We start from the raw sequence: 6,888 nt of genomic DNA on the forward strand, positions 1-6,888 counted from the left end.
TGGTTATGGCTTTGTCAGTAAATGATTCCTTTTAAATTGAGACACAGATTTGTTCCACCAGTTTGTATGTGGTAACATGGGGCCCAGTCAAATTTCTGCTTTCTGGTGGGAATCATCTCAGTTTAAACAGTGATCTTAGTTTGATTGACAGCTTGCAAAGGGCTGTTCCTTCCCAAAGCTGACAGAGCAGGCCTTGGAGCTGCTGGTAAGTGAAGAGATATGTTAAATGTCCCAATGTTACAGATGTTGATGAAGCTGTAATATATATGTGTGTATACATCCTTCCCTGGCACTGCTTATTTTAAGGCATAGCCAAGTAAATGAAACAACATGTGCACCCAGCTGCTTTAGCCCTAGGACATGTCTGTGGTGTACCAGGTGGCAGCACTATAGCTCTCATAGCTTTTTCTGTGTCTCATAACATGGTACGCACTCCTAAATCCACCAGAGAATCTCAGCTTTCCTTGGCAGGGAAGAGGAGGAGGAATATAAGTTTATTGCCCTTGTCAAGAAAATAATGAAAACAATGAACCTTAAGACAAATAATAAAATCCCATGCTTTACAAAGACATTTTATAAAGCCATTCTCACAATGGGAAAGGGTGGGTGGGTGATACAGGAGTTCTGAACATCTGGGGCTGACAGAAATACAGTTCTTGCTTAGGTAGATACAGGGGTGATTTGTACATGTATCTGAGTCTAGCTGTGATTCTGGATCCAAGGTTGTTATTGCCATAATAAACTTTCAGATTCCGGGTCTCTAAGTGTCTACCACTAAGAGAAATCTGGGTAAGATTTGAACCTTGTAGTATGTGTTTGTCTTCAGTTTAATCTTTTTTCTTTTTTTCTTTTTTTTTTTTGTTTTACAAATTAAAACATAAGGGATTTGGCATACTACTTTTCATGGGAAACGTGGCTGGGGTGGGCAGGAGATCTTGATACGATGGTGCTTTCTTTGACTTACTTGCATTTGCTGCTGTAATCTCTCATCCCTGTGAGTCATTGTGCCTGGACAGTTTGCTTTTTTTTTTCCAACTGTCTGTTCCACATTGTGAACTGACATTCCACATTGCAATATTCTGCTAGTACAATCACAGCACTCCAGAAGTGCTCTTGCAGTTTATTGCATGAGATAACTACTAGAATATACAGAATTTTTAGCCAAAAGGATCTGGGATAGCAGAAATGTAGGTAAGTTGACATGTCTGTGGTGCAGAGCAGGTTGGGTTAGGAACTAGAGGACTTGCTGGAGGTTATAGTGATCATAAAATCATGGTGTAACCATAAACTGTTGGTTTGGGTTTTTGTCTTCCATGAAACATGACAGTAGGTGAATTGAAGAACTGTGTGACTTGATGGGAAATAAGTTTAATTTTAAAGAAATCTAAATGCTCATTTATGTTATTGCCTTCTCCTGAGCACTCTGTATCTCCCTAAAAAGCAACAGACAGCTATTCTGCCTGATCAGATGGGCTGTTTAAATTAAAGCCACTCTGTAAGACTAACACGCGTGCCAGGACTGTTTTCCTTGGTACAGTTTTCATTTATTGTTATATGATGTCTTCTTTCGTTAATTCAAATGTGTAGGAAACAAAAAAGATGGTCAGCCTGATGTTTAATCAGTTGTGTGTTCCAGTCAGATATCAGCTAATTGCATACAATTAACAGTTGCATCTGAGAAATGCATTGCTTAGCGTTCAAATGGGCAGAGTGTGCAAGGCTGGGATTTCCCCAGGAGAGCCGAGCAGGAAGAGGAGGAGGAGGAGAAGAGCCATCTCCCCTGGTCTGCAGCACTAGTTGGTCCCACCAGCCAGGAGCTGCTGCACAACCTTTCCTGGCATCCAGGCGCCTGGCAGGGGACGGCATTTCTTCACGGGTGGAGATTTTTCTTCCGTGAAACTCTTGGCCAAACAACATCTTCTGGTTTTTGTTTCTTGAAATCAGCTTATCATTGGCCATTACAGACTGAACTCTTTAGACATGTTCCCTGCATGGGTGACTTAGCCAAATCATGCATACCTCCAGGCATGGTCATAGCTATGAAAATTGTACAGCTGATTGATAGTTTTACGTGCACACACAGAGGATTAGAAATGCAAGTCAATGAATAGAACAGAGAGTCAAAAGTAAATTAAATTTTCCAAATATCCTTAGTTTGAATAGTCTCTGATAAAATGTTGTTTTGCTCTTGTGAGAATGGCAAAGAAAAGTGTCGTTGAGTCCAGGCCTGGGATCCTGCTGTGTCTCTCTTGTGAATGAGTAATGAAAAGTGGCCATTCATTGCTGAATGATTATTTTTCCCGTTCAATGGAGTGGGGAGGGGGTGTGGTGGGGGGGGGAAATCCTCCAAAACCCAAGTCTTCTATGAGTCCAGCAGACTAAAAGCATCAGAAAACCTCTGGAGGGAAGTAAAAAGTTATGAATGGAGAATAAAATATTGGTGCAGAGCAAAAGGGCTGTTGTGTATAAAGAGCAGATGGGAAAATGTTGAGTTTGAAGTTTAAAAGACAAGGATCTGAATCTCATTCAGCTGAGCAGGGGAAGTGGTTTGGGTTTCCTTTCCTTGGAGGTTGGCTTCATTTGATGAATTGTCGAGATGTGCTATAAATGTTTAAGATTTATAGGAGGGGCTCCAACAAATACTAATGAGCAGCTAAAAATAGATATGATAGGAAAATATAAACTGACAAACGGATCATCCAGCATAACAATAACTTCATAATCACGCAACTGTTGCCAGCTGAAGATGGGAGACATGGCATGAAAATGAGTTTTTGTTTTTCACCTCCGAAAGTTAAAGCAGTCAGAGTGGAAACAGATGTTCTCCAAAATAATGTGTCAGAATAACTCTAGTAACAGCCAATTGTTACCAGAGCTGAGCAAATAATTCCTTGCTCATTCTTTTCTGTCTAATGGTTTTCCAATGATGGGTGGGGGTTTTGTAAATAACTGATTTATTTACTTTTTTATTTATCATAAGCAACCTAAATGGTTTTGGTGCAAATATTATCAGTGTTTCACTTCTTACAGTTCTGGCTTCTCGGGTTCCAGGAATTTTTGTTTAAGAACCATTGGTCCTCCAAAAGCAATCTTAAGGGCTTTGAATCATTTTGGTTGTAAAATTTTGTGAATATTTCATTGTTGGTATTTAATATTAGATTAATTGATTAGTTATAATTATTATTGAATTAGGAGGAAGTACATAATTAGATGTTTTGTTTTCATAAAATGAAGCTTGTAGGGCAGCAACTACCTTTCAGAAGAGTTTTACACTGGGAAGCACCACAAAGGTAGATCTACAAGAGCAGACGTGTTGAGCTTTCATTTTTAGGGTCCATCTGCTGAACATTCAGGTCAATTGGTGATACGTGGACAGACTGAAGGATCAAAGATCCTTTGTGCTGCTATGAATCTCCATCTGTGCTGGGTGCCTACTGAATGCGCTAGAAGATCTTTGTGATCATGAGGATGACCGGCGACAAGCAGGATCAGACTGCAGCAACTAGAAGACCCTGTCCCTTGACATGTGGCATTTTATGTCGGGGAGGCACTGCCCACTGTGATGGTATTTTTATTCGCAGTGGTATTTCCGTGGGGAGATGCTTTTTCTCTAAAGTAACTTATTTGAGAGTAGTTTCAAAAGTTAGTCTGTGAAGAGTACTGCATGTTGTTTTGCAGTCTTAAAATGCCTCTTTATCAAAAGTAAAAAATATTGTTCTTTTTCTGATTCTCTTTTTGCCTCAACTTGGCACTTTCTTACTGTCTGAAAAGTGGGCAGAGCCATATAGATACACTCAAGGATTTGATGAAGACAATGTGGCTTCACTGTAATTAATTTAGTGATAAAGTGGGAAACACTAGATGGGACATGACATGGCAACATCACGGAAGTTGCTCTGTGACAGGCTGGAGAATGGCTACTGGCAGAGGTGGAAGGAAAAGAACAATTTTTTAGAGGGTGAGACCGGAATAAGGTTGCTTGGGCAGCCGAGGTTCTTGAGCATGAAGATCATGGAAAGATGTTATGGAGGCAGAAGCAGGAGGAGAGAGACGGAGCCAGATCCTCAGCTAACATCAGTGGGTATTTTTAGGAGTGCTTCCTGAGAGTGCTTTCTGTATATAAACAGACGAGGTTCCAGGAGGCAGCAGTGAAGGGGAGCAGTATAACTTGATGATACTAGTACCACAAATAGTACATTGCAAAGAGCAAATTGTTTGACTTTATTAAACTGCAGCCTCCTGCAAAGGATCAAGGGTCTAGTTTCTAAGCAAAATAATTGTAGCCTTAAGAAAACTTAACTGTTGAAAGCCTCTCAGGTCCTAAATTCCTGTTTGACTTGGCTTTAGGAGCTACATATACTCTTTGAACATTAGACTATGAAGTAAATTTGTAAAGCACAAGCTATTTTGAAGCCCCTCTCCACAGTAACACATAGCTCATCCTTGTTATCAGGAAAATACAAGATAAAAAAATAATGGGAAGAGAAGAATGTCTGACAAATGGACATGGGACTGCTTTGCAATTCTGGAGGGGCTGGCAGGAGACATCAGGGTTACATAGAAGAAAGTCACCTGGCCTTGGTGAGCAGTGCCAAAGTTAAAGCAGAAGTGGGAACCAGTGGCTAAAGCAGAACAGACTAGTGTAATGCAGAACCAGGGGATCTGCCTGTGGGGGTGCTTGTCTCCATCCTTGCCTACAGGTGCTGCATGTCACTTAGGGTGCTGTGTCCAAAGGGCGGTCATGCATGTACTGAAGGCCATGAACAAAATAGTTACTCTGGAACATGGTCAACTTAGGCTTGTTCAGTGGCTTGTTACTCAACTCTGATGAGCTTGTCTTGTTCACACTTAGTTTTCCCTGTTTTTGGTCTATTTTGGTCTCAGTTAAGATTTATCTATCTATTTATTTTTGGTAAGAAAAAGGGGCAAAAGAAGGTCCCATAGGAGGGCCATCCTTCCTGCAGCAACCTCAAAGCTACTTGTCCAAGGAGGAATTAATTAATGCACCTGCAAGAAAAAGGCTGACACTCTTGGCTGTTGCCCACTACACTTGTTGTGTACCTGGGCAATATCCTGGCTGGCATTTATTTCCATGAGAAACCTGTTCTTGGCATCATCTCCTTCCATGTAACTTGTTGAAGATTTCTGTCCTCTCCCCTTGGCTTCTTGCAGAGCAGATTTATGGTCCCACTTTCCTTTTACAAAAAAGCCCTAAGTGCAAAACCGAAGGATAAATAACACAGTGCAGACATGCCCACAGCAATATTCTCTATACTTATCATTGCTGAAAGCCTGGGAGGAAAAGCTGGTGAAGGCAAGAAACCTTACGTGAGAAAACTATTCTCATGCTTTTGTGCCGGTTCTGGAGACTGGAGAGCAATCCTGTTGTGCTTTTCCCCTAACATCGTACTGCAGCTCAGGCAAACTCCAGGTGCCTTGTCTGGGAAAAGGGGGGAAGGCGCCCATCCTCCCTTGCAGGCTGTGTGGGAAGGGCACCGGCTCCACCGCAGTGCTGGAGGTTGCTCTTTCATAGGCAGGCAGAATGGATAGGTGTTCATAAACTAAACCTCAGTGTTTGCTCTGCACTGGTTAAGAAGTGGGCATGGAAAAGGTGGTAGCATCAATGTTGCATTGTCCATTAATATGTCTGAATCTGCCATTCTGAACACTTTTGCCCTGCCTGCAGTTGCTTTTGGCAGGTAATACTTAGCTAGGGCACTGGGCAAGTGTGGTCACAGCCGATACTGCAAGAGCAATGCAAGTGAGCAAGTGGGGCTTCTGCCTGACCCACCAGCAGCACAATTAACAGCTGCACATCAGGACCAAACACCTTGCTGTTTGGGCCAAGCTGATGGTTTGCAAAGAGTCTGCAACTCTGGATCTCAAGGTTGTAGTACAAAATGTACTTGGAACTGCCCCCAATATTGTTTTCATTTTCTTTGTCTTGATTCCAGCCGTACTTTCTGTTTAACCAAGCATAGGGACAATAAGCCATCTCAGTGTGCAACACATGTGGGGCAGACACTAGGACTCCTTAATTGTCATCAACAAATGAGCCTGCCCCTGCCAGGCCATCTCTGTGGTGCTGCAGCCCAAGCACAGAGGGAAAGCAATGGTGGGCTCAGGTGCTGTTGTCTGCTGGAGGGTGGAGAAACTGCAAGGAGATGTGGGGACATGCCTTCTGCTGTCTGAACTTCATAGCAATACTAAGCGCTGGAACCAGCTTAGGCTTTTCTAGGAACGGAATTTTTTTTTGTCCTGGGCTTTGATAGTTACTTTATTGTCTTTGGGTCAGTGATTTTTGACCTCTTGTTCTTCATTGTTTCATTAGGGTTTTTTTCCAAGTTGAAGAGGAAGCTTCCACTATACACCTGTAACAGTGACACCCAGAAAGCAGTCCTGCTTTGCCAGGTCCCTGGCTTTCCTGGCAGGCTGCAGCTCCAGCCGGAGTTACTGCACCCTGCTGCAAGTCATGCATGGCTGGGAAACCTGTGGCTGTCCATGGTCAGATGAAATCGTCCCACAATGGCTGTCAGGCCTCAACTGGGGGAAATTTAGGCTTAGTCACTCAGAGAAGTAGTTTGCTTTAAATTCTGCCCTGCAAGCACAGATGTTTTGAGATGTGCAACTTGCTGGGAATTATGACCTGTCCTGACAGGCTCAATGCATGGAGATTTTGGACCATTGTGTTTCATACGCTTCTTATGCTTTAATACAGTGCCATTTGGCTTCGCGTAGGCTGAGTTACAGAGACCTGAAGGGAGTGATTAGTCAGGCAACTGAAAAGGCTACTCACAAAACAGCTTCAGCATGGTCTGAAATAAAGAAGGATCCCCAGACAGACTGAGGTGGAGGAGACCCAAGTGCCAGGAGTGGTTCAGCCACCAT

This window comes from Columba livia, chromosome 6, assembly GCF_036013475.1.
Source record: "Columba livia isolate bColLiv1 breed racing homer chromosome 6, bColLiv1.pat.W.v2, whole genome shotgun sequence".
In the NCBI taxonomy this organism is placed as follows: Eukaryota; Metazoa; Chordata; class Aves; order Columbiformes; family Columbidae; genus Columba; species Columba livia.